Source organism: Cetorhinus maximus, chromosome 15 (genome assembly GCF_964194155.1).
Source record: "Cetorhinus maximus chromosome 15, sCetMax3.hap1.1, whole genome shotgun sequence".
NCBI lineage: Eukaryota > Metazoa > Chordata > Chondrichthyes > Lamniformes > Cetorhinidae > Cetorhinus > Cetorhinus maximus.
The window spans coordinates 83864307-83887664 of record NC_135893.1 but is presented as its reverse complement, the minus strand read 5'-3'; the positions used below and the strand labels follow the sequence as shown (position 1 = coordinate 83887664).

General features: G+C 40.9%; 1 protein-coding gene across 6 annotated transcripts in view; it reads left to right on the top strand.

Annotated features, from left to right (window-relative positions):
- Positions 1 to 23358, top strand: part of crebbpb (CREB binding lysine acetyltransferase b) — a 154270-nt gene that overhangs the window by 6015 nt on the left and 124897 nt on the right. Inside the window, exon 1 of one of the 6 annotated variants that reach the window (XM_078558786.1) lies at positions 1735 to 1868. The exons of the other annotated variants lie outside the window; for them this stretch is intronic. The gene's annotated coding sequence lies outside the window, so the exon portion shown is untranslated. Of the gene's footprint in view, positions 1 to 1734; positions 1869 to 23358 lie in introns of those variants that run through there. 6 annotated transcript variants of the gene reach the window in all.

Here is a 23358-nt window from a genome sequence, read left to right as displayed (position 1 = left end):
ATGTTTTACTCAGTGCTTTGTAATGATGCTAGGTACTTGTATCTTTTTTCCAAATCATAACTTAGTTCAGAAGTTAATGTTACATCTCACGGTAGAAATTTTCGCTTGACCTTCCAATGCCATTCGTATGAAGTTTGCCTGTCTTGGGCAGCTTAATTCTGTTCTTGCCTTTATGCGGTTTATAGATTTATAATATCCCCGATCGCTGTCTTATAGTCATACGTGTATGTTGTTTTTGAGCGTGAATCCTCTGTTCTGTACTTTTGTGAAATCAATTCGGTTACAGCATTTCTGCATGTTCAGAGGAAGAGCTAGTGGGAGAACTGCTTGTTGTAGGAGTGTTGTGTTTGAGGGGAGTTAGGAACAGGGCAGCCACAAACACATGAGAATCAGCCTCTGGTTTAGTCCACTTGCTGCAGTCTGCTTGTTGACTCATACAGCATGGATTTTAAAATTCATTTGCTGGACACACCTTATATTCTTTGTAAATACAATTTTGAACTAGGCTTTGGTCAGGAGGACGTTAGGTTTTGGATTTTCACGCAGTGACTGGTAAAGAGCAATGGCATATGCAGTGCAGGCTTCCAAATACCTGTGCACCAGTTGGGACGTGAGGGGCTGGAAGTAAGCAGTTGGTGCTGCAGAATGCGCGTTAGGTTGAGTTCAGAGGTGTTTGTAGACATGGTAAGTGTAGTTCCACTGCTACATTGTGGCTTTCAGTTGGTTGTTAATTCTGAAGACGGTATTGTCACACCATGCACATGGATTGATTGACCTAATATGTGTATCCACACACAAACAAGGCATCATCTCCCATTCAATAGCTTGTGTTGCCGGGCAGGGAGAGAATGATCTATGCCAAATACCCCTCGAATTTCGTAGGAATAATTCATTCATACTTAATCTTCTAAGAAACAACCCTTTTAAAGGGAGTTGATGCAAGTTTTGGCTAAGTTGGCACTTTTTCTACCTTCTTGCATGGGAAGCAGCCAAGCGCCTTCACTTGTTTTTACACGCACATCCATGTACTAATGACAGGGTTTTGTTTGCACAATCATAGTCACAATCCCCAAAGCATCAGTAAAAATCATGAAATCCCATGCAGTAAACCCGGAACTTGTTATATGTAGTCGCCACAAATCAGAGAGTTGGGATACAAGCGGCAGTATTATTTGAGTTGAAGTTTATTCAGGATGGGTGGCTGGCCAGTAGAGCATTTGAATAGTCGAATCTGGAGATAACAAAAGCATGGATAAGAGTTCGAGCAGCAGCTGGGCTGAGGTACAGGCAGACAATGTTAAGTTGTGGAAGTAGGGCTTTGTGGTGAGTGGATGCAGGGTTTGTAATGCTGCAGAGGGTCAAATAGTGGTTGCGAGCAGCCTGATCCAGTTCAACCCTGGGAGGGGGCTGGAATTAGGGTTGCCATTAAATGTATTTCTGGAGGTTTCATCACCTGACTTGGCTCCAACCATTAGCCAGCCAACACACAGTCATCCTTGTGACATACTGCCTTCCTATGTCAATTGGAAAGCAAAAAGACTCATTACCCAATTGGATGATGCTTGACTGTCAATCCAACAGCCATTTGTTTTCCACTTTTAATTTTTATATCTGGTAAAGAGAAATGTTCAAAGAAAATGACAAAAACATATTTTAATGTCCCAATGATTTTTCTTCAGGGTCGCACACTGAAGTGTCCTGGAGATTGATTTTCAATTCCTGGAGACTCCAGGCCAATCCTGTAGCATTGGCAACCCTAGTTCGAACCAGTGCTGGGGTGAGGCCAAGTGGTGGTGCCTGAATGAGAAATTTGGAATGGGGCAACAGAGAACAAGGATTTAACAGAGAGGCAAGATGAGTAGACCAAGGTGAGGTGTTCAAAGTTGAATGTCCAGAGGGGTGGGAGAGGGACCAAGGTGTGACTGAGGGAGCTTGGTTATATCAGGTGGTGAAAGTTAAGGCCAGGAGAGACAGTTTCACTAAGGTGTCACCACCTATAAGCCAAGTTTCAGTCAAAACCAAGATGTCGGTGCAGTCATTCATAATGCGGTGAATGGACAGGGTCTTGTCATTTGGATGAGTGGAAATTCTGGAGGGAATTATGGACCGGGACAGTGATCCACTGCCAGAGTCCAAGGGGAATAATGGTAGGCATGGTAAGAGGGAGGGAATGAAGGTTGGCGAGATTAGACCCCAGTGAGCTCACTTGGGAAGTCAACCAGATGGGGTTGCTGGTGATAAGCAAGTAGTAAAGAACAGCTTAGTGGGCCCTTTAGAGAATGCCAAGAGAAGCACTGAGGGTATTTGAGCTTATTCAGGGAGAATGAAGCTGGAGAGTGGGAGAGCACAGTGGTAATGACTTCTACTTTGGGATAATATTATCGAATAGTTTCAGGAATGCAAATGACCCCAGAAATGTGATTATCAAAACCAGCCACGCAATGTTAAACACTTGTAGCAGCTCATGTTGTGTAGCAATTTGACACACACGTTACTATGATCCCTAGAGATGGAATTGAATTTGCAACAGATGTTAAAATGGAATCATAGTATGATTTTATCTTAATTTACAGTACAACGGTGATTTCCATCACTCTACATGGAAGAGTGAAGCTCTCAACTCTGATATCTTGGAAAACCATTAATATTGGGAAGCCCATTGAAGTCTGTTTAAAAGTACAGCACACACATACAAATAACAGTATCATTTTGAATTGATTAACATAAATAGTATACTGATAATTCTGATGTTTATTGTGAGAAAATAATTTGAATTATCCAGTAACTTGATTTAAGCAGCAAAAATTATATAGGGAGGTGAGAACTTAGTGCCAATAAAATAGAATTATGAGGTAACTATATCAGAACTACTGTGGTTACTTTATGATCAGACATACTTATTTAAAATGTTTTTTATGATACATAGTACTATATTAAAGGTGTTATATAAATGCAAGTTGTAGTGTTGAATGAGGTTGGCGCTGATATTTTGGTGTCAGTCATACTTCTTTCGCGGGTGGGAACAATCACGAAGGAGGTTTCAATGTGAATAAAAGTATTGTCTGGCCTGTGTTTTGGTACCTGTTGATTTCTTGGAAACTCTCCCTCACTTTTGAAAATTCCTTAAATTGCTAATAATTTGCGATTGTTGCTTAGTCCCTTTTATTATAGTGCATTTTGGTATTTACTGCATTGTGATCTGACTGAAATTGAATCAGTCAGTAAATGTTGGGAAAAATGAAATTCTGGATTAAATGTTAGACAATATATTTAACAAGCTACAATACTGGCATCTACCCAGCAATGTGGAAAATAGCCCAGGTATGTCCTGTACACACAAAGCAGGACAAATCCAACCCGGCCAATTTCCTCTCCATCAGTCTACTCTCGATCATCAGTAAAATGATGGAAGGGGTCATCAACAATGCTGTCAAGCAGCACTTGCTTAGCAATAACCTGTTCACTGACACTCAGTTTGGGTTCCACCAGGGCCACTCAACTCCTGACCTCATTACAGCCTTGGTTCAAACATGGACAAAAGAGCTGAACTCCAGAGGTGAGGTGAGAGTGACTGCCCTTGACATCAAGGAGTTTTGCCCCAGCAAAACTGGAGTCAGTGCAAATCAGGGGGAAAACTCTCCGCTGGTTGGAGACATACCTAGCACAAAGGAAGATAGTTGTGGTTGTTGGAGGTCAGTCATCTCAGCTCCAGGACCCCGCAGGAGTTCCTCAGGGTAGTGTCCTCAGCCCAACCGTCTTCAGCTGCTTCATCAATGACCTTCCTGCCATCAGAAGGTCAGAAGTGGAGATGTTCGCCAATAATTGCACAATGTTCAGCAACATTCGCGATTCTTCAGATACAGAAGCAGTGCATGTCCAAATGCAGCAAGATCTGGACAATATCCAGGCTTGGGCTGACAAGTGGCAAGTAACATTTGTGCCACACAAATGCCAGGCAATGGCCACCTCCAACAAGAGAGAATCCAACCATTGCCCATTGATGTACATTGGCATTACCATCACTGAATTCCCCTACTATCAACATCCTGGGGGTTACCATTGACCAGAAACTGAACTAGACCAACCATATAAATACTGTGGCTGCAAGAGCAGGTCAGAGGCTAGGAATCCTGCGGTGTGTAACTCACCTCCTGACTCCCCAAAGGCTGTCCACAATCTACAAGGCATAAGTTAGGAGTGTGATGGAATACTCTCTGCTTGCCTCGATGAGTGTAGCTCCAGCAACACTTGAAGCTTGACACAGTCCAGGACAAAGCAGACCACTTGATTGGCACCCCTTCCACAAACATTTAGTCCCTCCACCACAGACGCACAGTGGCAGCAATGTGTACCATTTACAAGATGCACTGCAGCAACACACCAAGCTCCCTTAGACAGCACCTTCCAAACCCATGACCACTACCATCTAAAAGGACAAGGGCTGCAAATACATGGGAACACCACCACCTGAAGTTCCCCTCCAACCCTGACTTGGAAAAATATTGCCATTCCTTCACTGCCGCTGGGCCAAAATTCTGGAACTCTTTCCCTGACAGCACTGTGGCTGTACCTACACAACAGGGACTGCAGTTGTTCAAGAAGGCAGCTCACCACCACCATCTCAAGTACAATTAGGGTTGGGTAATAAATGCTGGCCTAGCCAGCAAAGTCCACATCCCTTGAATGAATAAAAAAAAATGTTCATTAAAGCACAGACTTACTTTTGGAAATATTTTACTTCTGCATTTTAAAAAAAAGTTGAGTTTAGGGCAGAAGCCTTGTTTACTTTCACCAAATTACCTTTTTGTTTTTTTTCTTATTCGTTTTCGGGATGTGGGCATTGCTGGCGAGGGCAGCATTTATTGCCCATCCCTAATTCCCCCTGAGAAGGTGGTGGTGAGCTGCCTTCTTGCACCATTGTCAGTTGAAAATATGGTTAGGTACCAGAAATAGTACTATTTAGAGAAGTTTTTTTTAGGGCTGAGTGTCAGACTCTGAAACTATTGATTATACTCAAGTGAAAGGGAGAATAATCCCATAGCCGTCACTCAAGTGGGATCCATTCTGTATAAACTTGTCTAAGATGATATAAAGTTCCGTTTTTTTTTAAATTGTGTTTATAGTCAGTGTGTGCTGTGACAGTTTTGTCATACTATCGTAAAAATCCAGATCAATTTTATGTGGAATTTTGCTCTTCTCTATTTTTCCTGATATGTCTTGTGTTGTAATACTTACAACAACCACAAAAACAACTACTTGCGTTATTGGAGCAACTTTAACGTAATAAAACATCCTAAGACACTTCACAAGGGAGCTATCAAAAAAACCTTGACACCGAGCCCATGTGAGAAGTTGTTAGGGACGATGACCAAAGCTTTGGTCAGAAGTAAGTTTTAAGGAGCATCTCAAAAGAAGGAAAGCAAGGCAAAGAAGTTAAGGGAGGGAATTCCAGAGTTAAGGCCTCGGTAGATAAAGACCAATGGTGGAGGGATTAAAATCAGGGATGTGCTAGATTCTGGAATTAGATGAGCGCAGATATCTCAAAGGGTTGTAGGGCTGGTGATTATTTAACTTAATGGAGTGTGGAAGTTGGGAGACCAGCCAGGTGTGTGTTGGAATTGTCAGGTCTAGAGGTAATGGGCATGGATGATGCGCAGCCAAATATTTACACCAGCCTCTACAAATTGTTTATTGCTGCATTTGGAGGTTTCGATATATGTCGTAGCCTTCATACAAGACAAGAGCACATGGTGTAGAGGGTAACATATTAGCATAAATAAAGGATTGATTGGCTAACAGGAAACAGAGAGTCAGGATAAACGTGTCTTTCTCAGATTGGCACGCTGTAACTAGTGGAGTACCACAGAGATCAGTGCTGGGTCCTCAACTACTTACAATCTATATCAATGACTTTGATGAAGGAAGCGAATGTATGGTAGCTAAATTTGCCGATGACGCCAAGATAGGTAGATAAGTAAGTTGTCAGGAGGAGGTAGAGAGTCTGCAAAGAGATATAGACACATTAAGTGAGTGGGCAAAAAATTAACAGATGGAGTACAAGGTGAGTAACTGTGAACTTGTTCAATTTGACAGGAAGAATGGAAAAGCAGTATACTATTTAAATGGAGAAAGATTGCAGAACCTGGTGCTCCAGAGGGATCTAGATGTCCTGGTACATGAATGACAAAGTTATGATACAGGTACAACAAGTGATTAGGAAGGCAAATGGAATGTTGGCATATATTGCAAGAGGAATGGAATATAAAAGTAGGAAAGTTTTACTACTGCTGTGCAGTGCCTTGGCGAGACCATATCTGGAGTACTGTGCAGTTTTGGCCACCTTATTTAAAAGAAGATATAATTGCTTTAGAAGCAATTCATGAGAGCGTTCACTGGACTCATTCCTAGGATGAAGGGGTTGTGAAGAAAGGTTGAACAGGTTAGGTCTATACCCATAGGAGAATGAGAGGTGATCTTATGGAAACATATAAGACCCTGAGGGCATCTGATAGGGTAGATACCCAGTGGATGTTTCCTCTTATGGGGGAGACTCAAACTAGGGGACATAGTGTAAAAATACGAGCTCCCCTTTTAAGGCTGAGAAGAAGAGAAACTTTTTCTCCCAAATGGGTCATTGGTTTGTGGAATTCCCTTTCCCAGAAAGTAGTGGAGACTGGGCCTTTGAATTTATTTAAGGCAAAGGTAGATAGATCTTTGTTAGGCAAGAGAGTGAAAGTTTATGGGGGGCAGACAGGAAAGTGGAGCTGAGACCACAACCAGATCAGCCATGATCTAATTGAATGGTGGAGCAGGCTTGAAGGGCCAAATGGCCTACTCCTCCTATGTTCCTTCGCACACCCTTTGCCGTGGCGGAGAAGATTGAATTGAGTAGATCTTGGCAGCTAACCCAGTCTCTGCTTTTATCAAAGGCCAAGCTCATCACCTTAGTAAAGACTTTAGTTTGAGTTTGAATTTATAAATGTTTACAATTACTTTGATTTAGTCCAACTTAAAGTTACAATTTCTAAATAGTTGGTACAACTTTTACAGATTTGGTATGGAAATGTAAAGGCTGCCTTGTATGTTCATTCTGGAATGATTCTTTGGTTGGACTGGTTTCTGTTAAGCACATGCTTAGTAACACTAACCAGAAGAGAGTACTCGCAACCAGGCAATTCCTTGGCCACATGGTTTCTACATACCAGTCAACATACTACACAGCTGAACACATTTTATTTTTAATGTAGGTAATCTTGCATTAACAGTGCTGCTATCAATAAGCCAAAAGTATATTAAGAGAATCTTAAACAAAAACAGAATTACCTGGAAAAACTCAGCAGGTCTGGCAGCATCGGTGGAGAAGAAATCAGTTAACGTTTCTTGAGAATCTTGCCAACCTGGGACGTGTTGTGTTTAGTTTTCGACCAGCAGCAAACATATTCTATATGAAACATATTCTATATCTGAATACACCTGGAAAACAAACATTTCTGCAACTTTATTTAATTTGTGGTCAACTTTAACATGGAATGGATGCAGGCAAGATACAAAGAAAAGAGAAACTCTTCCTTCCCTGAATAAAATTGGAGTGAGAAAATAGGGAATTGTTAAATGAAGAGCAGTGTAATTTGGTACATAATTTGCATCTTAACATAGATCTCAATCTAACTTTTTCCAGCTTCACTGCGATGTATAGTGGTCACTCCAGAAAAAGGAACACAAGAATTTGTGACTACAGCATAAACTGCAAAAATCCTTAATTTGAGGTTATAATATGTGGAACAATTATACAAAATAATTTCTGACCCTGATCTCCATGTGTCACCCTGCCTCCTGCAGTCTAATTACTCTCAACACTGTCATGTGACTTCCTCTCTGGTTCAGAGGTTTTGGATAGATGTACAAATTAATCTTTTCCATGCCCAACTTCGAAAACAAAAAATGAGGGAGATTAGTTAGCCCATCTAGCTCATAGAATCCCCTCATCATAAGATTTAACACTCTCCTGCATAACTCGAGTTGTTGTCGCCAGTCCCCATTATTGCTGGTTGTAGACACTTTTTTTGTGAAAAAGTACATCCTAACTTAAGACTTGACCACCTATTCTCAATTTGTACCTCTGTTCCTGCAACCGTGGCTTAGTTTACAATAATGCTATATTTCACTTAGTGTGCAAGTTGTCATAGTTATATAAAGCTTTTTAACCTGTAAAGCTCATGGTTCCATTTTGAAAACCAGTCTCGTGAGCACAGATGCATCAATCAAGCATTTATACATTTTCACAATGTTATTAATGACTTTCCTTTAGAAGATTGGGTATCTGTGGTCGTCTTGTCTTGGAATTGGTGGGGATTGTTAGTATATCATTGACTTTCTGGAGCAAACTCTTGGGTCATTGTGAAGATATGCATGCTGCAAATTATGCATGTCAAAATGCTGGTTTTTCTGGGAGGAGGCTGCTGTACAAACATTTGCGGAAGAATAAAGTTCACCAAGCATCGTTTTCACTGCAGTAAAATACATGTTAAGTGAATTACAAGCTAACTGCATTCTTTGGAAGCATTTTGTTGGATAAATTTTTGTACTTACAAAAGTGAAGTATAGTTGTATTATATAAAGTTATAAGCTTCAATTTTGACCCCCTTTGTCGGTATCAGGTAATTCCAGGCCTGTTGCATCATGGCTAGATAGAGAACAGCTCATGTATTATACCTTAGCAATGTGCCCTAACTTCATTTCTACAGTAGGTCAAATTTTCTCATTCCCTACATTTATGACCTCAGTGATATTGTTGATTTATATTGAATTTAGTCTGCTCCCCAACTGAAATTGGACTAAGATTGACTGAATAAGCATTGACCATTGATGTTGCTTAGTGGAGCAATACTGCAATTTTAAATTTCTCAACTTTAGTTACAAATTCCTCGATGGCCTCCACCTCCCTATCCCTAACCACCTCCATTCCTAGAATGCACCGATGTATCCTCCAGTTTAGCCTCATGCTCATCTCTGATTTTTATCACTCCACTACTGGTTGGCGTGCCTTCAGCTGCTGAGGCCCTAAGCTCTGAAATTTCCTCCCTAAATCTCTCTACCTCTCTAAAGACCTGCCTTAAAACCTACCTCTGACCAAGCTTTTGGTTACCTGTTCAAATGTCTCCTTACATAGCACAGTGTCAAATTTTGTTTGATGATTCTTCTGTGAAGTGCTTTGGGATGTTTTACTACATTAAAAACACTATATACATCCAAGTTGTTGTGGTAGAGATGAAATAGCTGTGTGCTGATCTTCTGTGCCATCATATCCAGTATCTGTATGTTATTTTCTCTCAGCCAGAAATGTTGAAAATCGTGGATCTACTGTATATCTTAAATCCGTTCTCTTTACAGAACCATCCTATTAAGTAATGTCATGGATTGAACAGATGGTGCATTGGGTACTGCTAAGGGTAAACTAGCATCGGTGGATCAGTCTAATAGAGGGTGCAACATTAAACATAGTTATCACTGTATAATTGAAGTCTTTGAATATTGTCTCTCCAGATGTAGCCAGCTGTGAAGCGCCTAACCGGTAAAGGTAAAATAGTCAGGTGAAGAAACAGATAGATGCCTATGAAATTCTGCAATGTTTTAGATAGTTAGCTTTATTTAACCTTGGCAATGGACTTGGAAAGTAGTTTTGCAGTTCAAAATGTGAGTACAAATGTGCACTTCGAGCAGGTTCATTGTACATTCTTTTCTTGTACTGTAATTGAGCACTGCAGTCATGTTTCTTTCGTGTTCAGTTTTGAGCAGTGGATCATCTATTTGAATTAAAAAAATTAAACCCCTTTATAAATTGATTGCATGACTTATACTGCCTCTGATTAGTTCTTGAATTGCAAAGTCCCAATATTCAGTTTACCTTGGATCCTGTTGGCATCCATGGGGTGGCTGGCCTTGTTTACTCTGCAGTCATTACAGGACAGCTAATGGAAGTGTCAATGGTTTGTTTAAGTGCAATAAACCCTCATCGGGATGAAACTTTTTTGCCGGGATTATTTTGCCCGAAGACGTATAGCCAGGCATCTGGCTTTTGACCAACTATTTGTCTCTCTATGTTCTATGTTTAGGAACTTAGTATTTGTATCCAGCTATACTGGCTCAGGCATAGGAAGAAAATTATTTGGAATTTTTTTTCAGGGTGAAATGTGATGGGATTGCTTTAACATTTTGAAAATTTAAATGCTGAAATTTATTTCTATACCATTACAAGTTTCTTATCAGGACTTTTGCTTTTTGAACTGATTTCAGGTGGTCTCTTAATTCAAGTCTTAAAATCAAACCACCCTGAAGAACTAACCCGGGCAATAGTTTAATCAGACAGTAATCAGTTAGTCACAAAGGGCTTCTAACATAGGCGGTATTCTGATTTGGAAGATGTATTTGTTTTGGCAATGTAAGATAATGTTAAATTATCATTTACTGATTGTATAATTAACTCAGACTTCTTCATATATATTTGTTTGGAAATGGGAAAAATAGGAATTGAATTAATAGAGCAACCGACTTGGGATCAATCCAAGTCATACTCCTTCCCATCTCCTCTGCACCTGCATCTAAAATAAATCACTGACTAAGCAAAGAAAAAGCAAAGGACGGTTCCAATTCTTAGCAAGTTGATTTTATTAAAATGCTCCTGTTGGTGAGACTGGTTTTAGTTTATATACAAGTATAGTTTAAATGCTGAGCCTATTATGACTAACCTTTACCATTGGACAGTGTTTCTTATGCCAAAAGTTTGCTGATGTGGAAGTTCTCAGGCTTTTTGTTAGCTTTCATGTTGAATGCTGTAAATTTACCATGGTGCTTTTCTCTTTTGTTTGCTTTTCTGTGCAGACTGATTGGACACAAGTCATTCCACCTTACCCATGTGCTTCCGAAAATATTTCGGATCCATTCTTCAATTTTATTTTTGGACCCTTCAAAAGAAAACAAAATTGCCCAAAAGAATTTGGGTAGACAACCAGCCTTTTGTTCAGCTATGAAAAAAGTTAGATGTGTGATAGAAAATTTCAATTTCCTTCTGTTACGTCCACTGCACTTTCAATGGAAAGCAGCTGATAGCAGTTTTTAATCACATAAGGTGTGAAATATTTTTTCAAGAATCCATTTAAGTTTCTTTCCTCTATCTGTTGGACACCAGGGATGATACCTCATCAGATAGCTTATCCAAGATCTGGAGTTTGCTGTACATGAAATTCCAACATTAATCCTCGAATTGGCCCTTAGCATCATGCTTTGGAATATTAAAGTAACTACCATAAAATTTAATTTAAACCAAGTAGAAAAGCTTCCGGCATAGCCAGTTTGGTAAACGCAATATCCAGTGTGGTGCTGAGACATGTAGACTAGAAGAGCTATGTTCTGTTCGCTGCCTGTGCTGAGTTAGTTCATCCAATTGCACTTCTTAGCAGAGCATTCTGGATAGCAAAATGGACAATTTGTGCCAACAGGATTGTGTTCACGCATAAGCAATAGCCACTTGGGTGAATCATCGGAAGGTTGCTTGTGCCCATGGCACCCATGCCTTCTGGGAAAGAAAGTTGTAGGAGAGAGGAGAAAACGAAAAGAAATATACGAAAAAATGCTTGTATTTATGAAAAAACATCAGAAGATTGCCATTCTCAAGGGTTACTAGGGTTAGGCAGCAAATGTTAGCCTTGCCAACAACGATCACATTCCATGAAAAAGTCAAAATAAAGAATTACTTAAATCAAATGGGCCTGTAGATCGATTTGTGACTCAGGAACAGAGATAAAGATGTTATGTAATTTGGTTTAGCATCAAAACTTTGGTAGAAATCTTATGTGAAGGGAATATATACCTTATGAAACATGTTTATTAAAAATGTAGTTGTATAAGGACACCATGAATTCTAGACATGCATTTACATGAGCCTATTAGACTTAGCAGGAAAACGATTGTGTTTATTGGGGAGCAGACTTGGTTCCTGTTTTCCCAAGGCATGGAAAGGCTTCCTGAAAAAATGTCTGATTGCCCACATAATCCCCAGCTGTTGTTGATGGCTCCCAACTGAGTAACTGTGGGGACCATAGAACCATAGAAAAGTTACAGTGTAGAAAGAGGCCATTCAGCCCACTGTGTCTGTGCTGGCCAGAAAGAGAAAAAAGAAACTAGCCGCTCACCACTTTTCGACACCTGATCCACAGCCCTACAAGTTACAGCATTTCAGATGCAGATCCAGGTACCTTTTAAATGAGTTGAGTGTTTCAGCCAACTAAGGCAGTGAATTCCAGATGCCCACCATCCTCTGAGTGAAAAAGATTTTCCTCATGTCCTCTCTAATCCTTCTACCACTCACCTTAAATCTATGCCCCTGGTAATTGACCCCGCAGCTAGGGGAAACAAGTCTTTCCTGTTTACCCTGTCTAGGCCCCTCATAATTTTGTACACCTCAATTAGGTCAACCCTTAGCCTCCTCTGTTCTAAGGAAAATAACCCTAGCCTATCCAATCTTTTCTCATAGCTGCAGTTTTTCAGCCCTGGCAACATTCTTGTAGATCTCCTCTGCACTCTTTCCAGAGCAATTATGTCCTTCTGTAATGTGGTGACCAGAACTTTCTACACAATTACAGCTGTGGCCCAACCAGCGTTTTATACAGTTCCATCATTTCATCCCTGCTTTTGTATTCAGTACCTCGTCCAATAAAGGGAAGCATTCCATATGCTTTCTTTACCACTTTATACACCTATCCTGCAACCTTCGAGGACCTGTGGACATGCACTCCAAATCAACAATAAACCATCAAAAAATATCTGAATTCGAGGCCTGTTTCAAATGTAATGAAATGGATTTATTTCAACAATGTTCTGAATTCGTAATTAATTGCTTGGAGGAAAGAGAATCTTCTGGTGACGGCTATAAATACTAGCTCAAAATTGTTACTAATGACAAATTGGGTTCAGGCCATGATTAATATATAGTGAATTGTACTTATTATTTCATTGTCGTGGCTGGGGATGATAAAAATGTATAAGCCTTTGCAAGTTCATATTTATGTTACTGCGAAAAAGATTGAAATGCAAAGCTATTACCTGTGTGCCACACTGAAGTAGTTACTTGTTCATCTATGCAGCTAGTCTTTGTGACAGTGTAACTATTCAAAATGATACATAAGTTAATATTTGCTATCACCAATTCACTTTTTCCATGTTAAGGGTCAGGTGGGTTTCAAATACACCAGCAATTGCCAAGATAAATCTGTGGAAATTGAAGCATTGTAGACCAGTAGCATATTTCATCTGTCACCACTCCTAACACCATTTATATTGAAAGCTGGCGCACACTAATTTAATTTGTGTCATTAAAATTCATCACGCCTCCTTGTATTGAGCTATCATACAATAAACACTTCAGAAATAACACTTCGTGGGAAGCTCTGACAGTTATAGTGCTTATGTCGTACTCTATTACTGTTACATTTTCAGCATGGCACCCTGGCTAGGCTTTCTGGCAGGGCTTTTCCAGCTGCCTTACAATCCATAGAGTAATTGGTACTTGGTATAGGTTGGGAATCTAAAGCACTTGGTATAGGTTGGGAATCTAAAGTACTTGGTATAGGTTGGGAATCTAAAGTACTTGGTATAGGTTGGGAATCTAAAGTCAGTTTTATAAGGTTCATTATGTTTTCATACTAAGGTTTTTTAAATAACTTTAAACATTGTATAAACTGGGTCATGAAGGGAAAGAATGTGTACTTTGGCGTGAAGAATAGTGGCATAGGTTTCTAAAACTGCAGTTTTACTGTTTCTATTGGTCTTTCTCTTTGATTCTATATATTTTAACTTCAATATTTCTAAATTTACCAGTTTAGTAATGATAATACAACCCTTGCACATGGTCCAGGACCAAGCCATTTCTAGTATCTCATTTGAAACCAGCTTGGAAAGCAACATTCACGCCACGCAAGTGCCAGGCAATGGCCATCTCCAAGACAGAATCTAACCATCTCCCCTTGACATTCAGTGGCATCACCATTGCTGAATCCCTCACTATCAACATCCTAGGGGTTGCCATTGACCAGGAACTGAGCTGGGCCAGCCACATAAATACTATGGCCACAAGATCAGGTCAGAGACTGGGAATTCTGCAGAGAGTAACTCACCTCCTGACTCCCCAAAGCCAGTCAACCATGTATAAGGCACAAGTCAGGAGTGTGATTGAATACTCTCCACTTGCCTGGAGGAGTGCAGCTCCATCAACACTCAAGAAGCTTGACACCACCCAGGACAAAACAACCCACTTGACTGGCACCCCATCCACCACTTTAAACATTCACTCCCTGGACCGCCGATGCACAGTGGCAGCAGTGTGCACCATCTACAAGATGCACTGTAGCAACTCACCAAAACTCTTTCAATAGCACCATCCAAACCCATGACCTCTACCACCTAGAAGGACAAGGGTGGCAGATGCATAAGAACACCACTTGCAGGTCCCGTTCCAAGCCACACACCATCCTGACTTGGAACTATATTGCCATTCTTTCATTGTCGCTACTGTCGCTGAGTCAAAATCCTGGAACTCCTTTCCGAACAGCACTGTGGGTGTCTCTACAACACTTGCACTGCAGCAGTTCAAGGCGGCAGCTCACCACCACCTTCTTGGGGGCATCTCAAGAAAGAATATTAGAGAAGCGAAGAGGGATTATGAGAAATGACTGGCAGCCAACATAAAGGGGAATCCCAAAGTCTTCTATAGACATACAAATAGTAAAAGGGTGGTAAAAGGAGGAGTAGGGCTGATTAGGGACCTAAAAGGGAACTTCCACATGGACCAAAGGGCCATGGCTGAGGTATTAAATGAATACTTTGTATCTGCCTTTATCAAGGAGTTAGATGCTACCCAGGCCATGGTGACAGACAAAGAAACTCTTACTAGAAGGGTTCAAAATTGACAAGGAGGAAGTGTTGAATAAACTGCCGATACTTAAAGTTGACAAGGCACTGGGACCGGATGAGGTGCATCCAAGAATATTGAAGGAAGTGAGAGTAGAAATTGCAGGGGCACTGGACATAATCTTTCAGCCTTCCCTGGACTCGGGGATGGTGCCAGAGGACTGGAGAATTACAAACATTATACCCTTGTTCAAACAAGGTTGTAAGGATAAGCCCAGCAATTACAGACCAGTCAGTTTAATTTCAGCGGTGGGCAAGATTCTAGAAACAATTATTTGGGATAGAATTAGTAGCCACATGGAAAAATATGGATTGATAAGGAAGAGCCAGCATGGATTTCTAAAGAGGAAATCGTGTTTAACTAACTTGCTGGAGTTTTTTGAAAAGGTAACAGAAAAGGTCGATGAGGGTAATGCTGTTGATGTGGTGTACATGGTCTTTGAAAAGGCATTTGACACAGTGCCACACAACAGACCTGTGAAAAAAGTTATTGCTCGTGGAATAAAAAGGACAGTAGCAACGTGGATACAAAATTGGCAGAAAAATAGGAAGCAGAGAGTAATGGCCAATGGATATTTTTCAGGCTGGAAGAAGGTTTGTAGTGGAGTTTCCCAGGGGTCGGTATTGGGACCCTTGCTTTTCTTGATATGTTAATGATCTAGATCTTGGTGTGCAGGGGACAGTTTCAAAGTTTGTGGATGATAGGATGATACGAAGCTTGGGAGTGTTGTGAACTGCGAGGAAGACGGTGTGGAACTTCAGGAGGACATAGACAAGTTGCTGGAGTGGGCAGATAGGTGGCAGATGAAGTTCAATGTAGAAAAGTGTGAGGTGCTGCATTTTGGTAGGAAGAACATGGACAGACAATATAAAATATGGGGCGAAATTTTGAAGGGGGTGCAGAAGCAGAAAGACTTGAGTGTGTATGTACATAAATCATTGAAGGTGGCAGGACAGGTGGAGAGAGAAGTTAACAAAGCATATAGTATCCTGAACTCTATTAATAGGGGCATAGAGTACAAGAGCAGGGAGGTTATGCTGAATTTATATAAGACATTCATTCGTTAGACCTCAGCTGGAATATTGTGTACAGTTCTGGGGGCCACGTAGGAAGGATTTGAACACATTGGAAAGAATGCAGAAGAAGTTTACAAGAATGGTTCTAGGGATGCGAAACATCAGCTGTGAGGATAGATTGGAGAGGTTAGGACTGTTCTTGGAGGGAAGAAGGCTAAGAGGAGATTTGATAGAGATGTTCAAAATCATGAGGCTGGACAGAGTAGATGGGGAGAAGCTGTTCCTGCTCGTAAAAGGATCAAGAACGAGAGGGCACGGGTTTAAAGTGATTTGCAAAATAAGCAAATGTGACATGAGAAAAACTTCTTCATGCAACGAGTGGTTCGGGTCTGGAATGCACTGCCTGGAAGCGTGGCGGAGGCAGGTTCAATCAAGGCATTCAAGAAAGCTTTAGATAATTTTGAGTAGAAACAATGTGCAGGTTTACGGGGAAAAGGCAGGGCAATGGCAGTCGGTCATAGTGCTTATTTGGAGAGCCGGTGCAGACACGATAGGCTGAATGGCCTCCTTCTGCGCCGTTAAAATTCTGTGATTCTGTGAACTAGGGATGGGAAAGAAATGTTGGCCTAGCCAGTCACTAGGTGTCACACCCATGTCCCATGAAATAATTTTTAAAAATTCCTTTCCTTTCAAACAATGTCGACAGCTTCGTTTTGGACTTTGATTTATTTTTCTGACTCTTTGATTCTTCCATGCAATTCACAACCACATTATTCCAATCACTTTGTGTTTTTAAATGGTCTTTTGAACTCTGAGCTACTGCCTGGATTTCTGCAGTTGTATTCTGTTTTAGGTGTTACTAAACCTTCAGGATCACTTTGAAGTCTCACTCCTCTCTGTGAAGAACTTTGATTTGGAAATTCTGGTTGGTTTGCTTGCCTCTGTACTGTCCACTGCTAGCATGGATACATTGGTATTTTGACTTGTCACTCCCTTGCTCAGCCTGATCACAAATAGGCGAAGAGTTTTTGCTCACAGAAACTATTCCTGAACTGTGGCACACCATCTCAGATTGTGGGAAACCTAAAGTACCTACTATATCATTCCCCAATATAAAATCCACATGATTAATGGGTTATTTAGAAACAATACTGACAATAACAGATTTCTTTGCAGAGTACAATTTAAATTCACTCTACAAAATGGGATAGGCACACACTTCTCCTCAGTACCCTTTACCCATGCATTTTTACCCAGCAAACTTTATGAATAAAAGTCTAAATCTTTTACTAACTTTGTAATTTCTAACAATTTGCTTTTAAATGTCTGAATTTGTGACAATGAAAACATGTCAGTCTCTTCAACTCTCCCTTATCTTCTGCACTGTCCTTTTGACCATTTGGGAGAATCTGCACTTTTGTTTCTGTTATCCCCTTCACTATAGTTTGAATTTTGTTCACTTTCATCTGATCTGCCTTTCAAGCACCTGTGTAGGTTTACAAATGGAGATCTACTGTCACCCAGCTATTTGTGTTGTATTGTACCCATCAGCTAAAATAGCAGCTTCCCTTATTTTAGAAACTTTATGATCTTCAAATAGCTAGTGGAAAGCTGCTCTTAATTTCCTTCATTAAAATTATTTCCCTCGCATTCTCAAAAGTTTCAGCTAATTTCATTGAACGATGCCACCGGTCAAACAATATTTCTTTTTCCGTAGCAAATTCTATGAAGGTTTTGATCTGTCTTTTCCTCCGAGTCTGGAATTTTAATTGATGCAATTCAGGGACAAGCTCGTATACAATAAGTATCACATTTTTAACTGTCTGATAATCCGAAGATTGTTCTCCTGATATACTTGAATTGGTTATCGCCTTGCCCATCAAACCACTTTGCAAAATAAGAGTCCATGTGTTCAGTCGTCACCCTAGCTTTCTCGACATTTTCTCAAACGAGAGAAAAAATCTCTCAACCCCGTCCTCAGCGAATTTAGGCACTAAGCAAAGATTCTTTGTTAAATCAAAACTCGGAGTGGGACTCCACTCATCACCTAAACAATTAGTTTCTCTTTCACAATGTAATTTAACCTTTTCTGCAGCCAGTTCATATTTTCTGACTTCCATCTCTCTTTGAAACTCTGTCTCTTTCCTTATCCCTTTCCTCCCTTGCTAACTTTTCTCTGTGGAGTTCACATTCAAGTATTTTAAGTTCCATTTGCTGTGCTCTTTTCTTCCGATTCAAGTTTTCTCATCTGCAGTTGCATTTTAACTATTTCTAACTGTGTTTTATCTGGGTTAATCTTTACTTCTTTAAATTCCAAAAGCTGTGCTACTGCATCAAATATCTCTGCCTTTTTTTAGCCGTTGCTTTATCCCTAGCTTCAATCTAATTATTAACCTAACTTGGGTTAATTGTTGCAAATCACTCCAGGATAAATCTTCCCTCATCAGAAAAATATTAGCAGTTGACAATACCATTCTGTTTCTCAATAAGTAGAATAAAAGTCACTATGAAATCTTGTTAGCTTAAACCTTAGCCAATACACCAGAGTAACCATCCCAGCCTTTGGATTTGGAATACCGCCAAGAACCCCCAATTGTTACGACCCTGTTAAGGACTGTTAACACTTAAAGAAGAAATCCAAACACCCAGCAATTAACCGACAGAGCTGCACCACAAAATTTCACTTTTAAACAAAAGTTATTGTATATATAAAGCGAAATAAACAAATCAAGCACCACTAATTTAAAACGATAGCTTATAAAGTCTTATGCTATTAACGTAGTTATACTTTTTAATCTACCTTCCCCCCCCCCCTCCTTCTGCCCAAGAGTTCCCCCTTCTTAGGAAATCTTGAAGGTTCATTCACTTTTCCTGGGATCAACCCAAAAGTGATACCACAGCCCTCTGCAATTTACTTTATTTCTCCTTGGTAGCTGTTCTTTGAGGTAAAACTGCTATGGGGCTTCTTCCATTTGCTTTTTGGCTATGCGACCCTCCAACTTTTCTTTACAGACCTCACGACTGTGGAAGCCTCAGCTCCTTGTTTGGGTTGCTGGCAGCTATCCAGTTGCCTTCCCACAGCTTTCCAAGCTAACTCTGCTGACTGCTTTCTGCCACAAGGCTTTGTGAGGACCACTGTGGATTCCTTCCATTAGCTACAAGCTACAGCAAATTGTCCAGCTGCGTTTCCCTCACGAAATCCAAACTGAGAGCCCCACTCATTTTCCACAAAGTGAACGATGAAGTTAGTATTTTCACTGCTTGATATGCAGGCCTAACTGACTATCACCTCCTGTTGGTGTTCTCAATCCGGTGAGATGCAGTCTTCACCAAAGCAAAGCTACAATTGCCTCTGTCTATTCCAAAACTGAATTACCTGCTTCTGTCAGCAAACGCACACAGATAAATCAAACAAAAAAAGGCTCTACCTTGAATCTCTATCCCTATGGCAATGTGGCATGCTTTAGATGATTAAAACAGAATGCAAAGAAATTACTTTACCTTCAACAAAGCTCTAATTCTGCCAATCGTATTAATAACTTCTATCTCTGATGGAGTTTTACGACTCCCTTTCCCAGAATTGCTAGCTATTAGCTTCTTTTATGGACATAAAGGTAGATACTCCAGCTCATCCAAGAGGTCAGAAATGGATCATCTATTGTTCAGTGTTTACACTTTCAACTCTGACCTTGAAGATAAAGATAGGTTAGCTTTTGTGTGTAATTAACTCCAAGCTTGTTTGAATTGCATTTACTTCAGGGTTGCATATCAGTTTCTCAGTCAAATGCCCCATTTAACTACAGTTAAAACTCTGATTCCTAAAATTAAAAATTATATTCTAAAACATATGAATTATAAACTAGCTATTCGCGACAGAAGTGTTGTTACAACTGTACAGGGTGTTGATGAGACCACAGCTGGAGTACTGTGTTCAATCTTGATATCCTTATTTAAGGAGGGATATACTTGCATTCAGAGCAGCAGGGTCATTTGAGACCTCGGAGTGGTTGTCCACTCCCTCTTGCAAGTTGCCCCAGCCACAGGCATACACATGACCAACGGCGGAACCAGCAAATTTTCAGTGGTGATGGCAGATGAGCTAGAACCTTGAGGAACAGTAGTTGCTTACAAATGGAGGATCCCTTTGGGAAAAGGACTTGCATTTCCTTTAAGCAGACACAAAGGCAATGGGAAATCACCTCTTATTCTTTCCCTTGTCAAATTGCTCATTGAAGTTGAAAATGAGAGGGCCTTACAAGCAACTGAAGATAAAACACACGAATGCAAGGTGTGGAAAAATGAGCAGATAATCTGCCCTTGGGCAGTCCCCCCACCCATGCTTGCATTTCAGGCTGTTCAGAGAAGGTTCACTAGCTCGATTCCTGGGGTGAAGTTGTTGTCTTCTGAGGGAATGTTGAGCAGATTGGGCCTATACTCTAACCTAGAATTAGGGAGCACAGTTGCTGAATAAAGGGGTCTTTCATTTAAGACAGGGATGAAAAGGCATTTCATCTTTGGTTGTTAATCTTTGAAATTCTCTATTCCAGGGAACATTGGAGGTTGGGACATTGAATGTATTCAAGGCTGAGTAAGACATATTTTTGATCAGCAAGAGAGTTGAGGTTATCTTGGGGGTGGGGGGAAGATGGTTGCATAATGTTAATGTCACTGGACTAGTAATCCAGAGGCCCAGGTTAATGCTCTGGAGACATAGGTTCAAATCTAACCATGGCAGTTGGTGGAATTTAAATTCAGTTAATAAATCTGAAATTAGAAAGCTAGTCTCAGTAATGGTGACCATGAAACTATTGTCAATTGTCAAAAAAAAACATTTGGTTTGCTAATGTCCTTTAGGGGAGGAAATCTGCTGTCCTTACCTGGCCTAGACTACATGTGACTCCAGACCCACAGTGATGGTGGTGGCACAGCGGTATACAGTCAAGATGGAGGTGCCAAGGGAGTCCTCAACATGGACTTCAGACCCCATGAAGTCTCATGGTATTAGGCCAAATAATGGCAAGGAAACCTGCATACCACCTTCTGCTCCCCTCAGCTGATGAATCAGTACTCCTCCATGTTGAGCACCACTTGGAGGAAGCACCAAGGATGGCTAGGGCACAGAATGTACTCTGGATGGTGTGGCTCGGTAGCACCACTACTGACCAAGCTTGCCAAGTCCTAAAGGGTGTAGCTGCTAGTCCGGGCCTGCAGCAGGTGGTGAGGGGACCAACAAGAGGGAAAAACCTTATTGACATAGTCCTCGCCAATCTATTTGTCGCAAATGCATCTGTCCTTGATAGTATTGGAAGGAAGGACCACCACACAGTCCTTGTGGAGACAAAGTCCTCCTTTCACATCGAGGATACTTTCCATCATGTTGTGTGGTACAACCACCGTGGTAAATGGAATAGATTTCAAACACATCTAGCAACTCAAAACTAGGCATCTATGAGGTGCTGTGGACCCTCAGCAGCAGCAGAATTGTAGTTAGCTACAATCGTAACTTCATGGTCTGGCATATTCCCCACTCTGCCATTACCATTAAGCCTGGGGATCAACTCTGGTTCAATGAAGAGTGCAGGAGGACATGCTAGGAGCATGAGAGACTGATAACGAAGGTAAGATCCCATGGGATCCAAGGCAATTTGGCAAATTGGATTTGGAAAAATTATCTCAGGCATATTCTGTCAATCAGACCCAACTACTCCCACCCTCCCCAGAAAGCTCTGGACTGTTCCATATGCTATATCATTTGAACATAGACAGAAGAGGAATGGTGTTAGAGTTTGCTGATTTGGCCAAAATGAGATTTGTGAGCTTTGCCACCACCTTGATTTGGGTGAGAAGTGATGAAAGGCGTAACCAGGGAGTCTGGAAGTTGATTTCAAGTTAGCTCAAAGGGAATGAGGGTGGCTTGGGGTAGATTTGCAAGGCTAATTCCTAATTAGCTAACCAAAATCTCCTTTTAAAGTACTGTAACAAAATTCTAAGTTTTTCTGCATTGTCGTCAATCCCAGGAAAAAGTACAGCTGTTCTCTGGTGACAGATTTAGAAAAGCACTGCTTCAGAAGGTGGTGCCAGCAGTCACTTGGAGTTTGGTTAAACTATTGAGTTAGGCAGGCTTTCCGCATCCCTTGCCCATCCTGCCAGTTATTTCATTTTGGTGGAACAGGGATAGACAGAGATGGAAATAACTTAGGGACACAACTCCCCTGTGTCCCCACTCCAGTCCATTGGCAGTCCATCAGGGGAAATTGCCCCCACTGTATTTGTTGCCATTCATGTTGCAGGACCTTTAGTCCGAAGTGTCCAGCATTCGCAAATAGGCTGGAACCGCAGAGCACTTGTTGAAGAGGTGGCCTGAAGTGTGTTGCCAGGCATGAGCCCTGTTAATAATAGTTGAATGTGTCGAGGAAACAGATTCTCTGGAAGGATTCAGGTCACTTATCTCCCACTGCACCAACATCACCTAAACTGCAATTGATAGAAAGTAGCCTTTTGAGGAAAAGCAAATTTCTGATGGCTTTCACTAAAGCAGGAAACCAGAATTATTTTGAGAAACTGAAATTCTTTATAGGTGTCCATTATTCCAGATCAATTATCCATGAATGCATTTGTGCATTGTAACTTTTCTAAAAATAGAATTTCTTTCCTCAGAGTGAATTTTGCTCATTAGAGGAATTGGCAGCATTAAGAAATTAGTTTTCTCACACATTGTGTTAGCTGCTTACAAGCCTTAAAGTGCCTAAACTGCAACCTTAAAAAGAGCAGCCCCCTGTTCCTTGCACCACTGTGTCATTTCCATTTTTCACAAGAGCTATTCTCATAGTTAGTGAGCAAGAATGCCAATCGGGGTAGAATTATGAGCATTTCGTATACAAACCTAGAGCAATGGAGAGAGGGGGAACTTCGCCTTTTCATTCTTGGTTAGATTTAAGTTTCCCCAACTCCATCCCCTATTGTACGTTTCCTGGGAAGCAGGCTGATGTATGGCTTGGAATAATGACAGCTCTGCTATATTTGAATTGTAATTGGGGAACTTGCAAACTTTGGTGGAACGCATCTATCCTGAAATGCAGTTCAGAACTGGAAGATCCACAATTTAATGATCTCGGTATGGTAGCTGCAAGAGAAATGCCGTGAACAAAGGAGGCGACAATATATTGCCACCTTCGACCTCACCAAGGCATTCAACCATATGAGCAGTGGCAGTCTATTTAAGCTGCAGAAGAAAATTGGCTGCTTCCAAAGTTGCCCGGTGTGATCTCCTGTTTCATGAAGCATGATAAATAAGGTCAGCTATGACAGGGCAACATCAGAACCATTTGAGGTCCACAGTTGGGTCAAATGGGTTTGCTTTCTGGCGCAGGCACTCTTTGG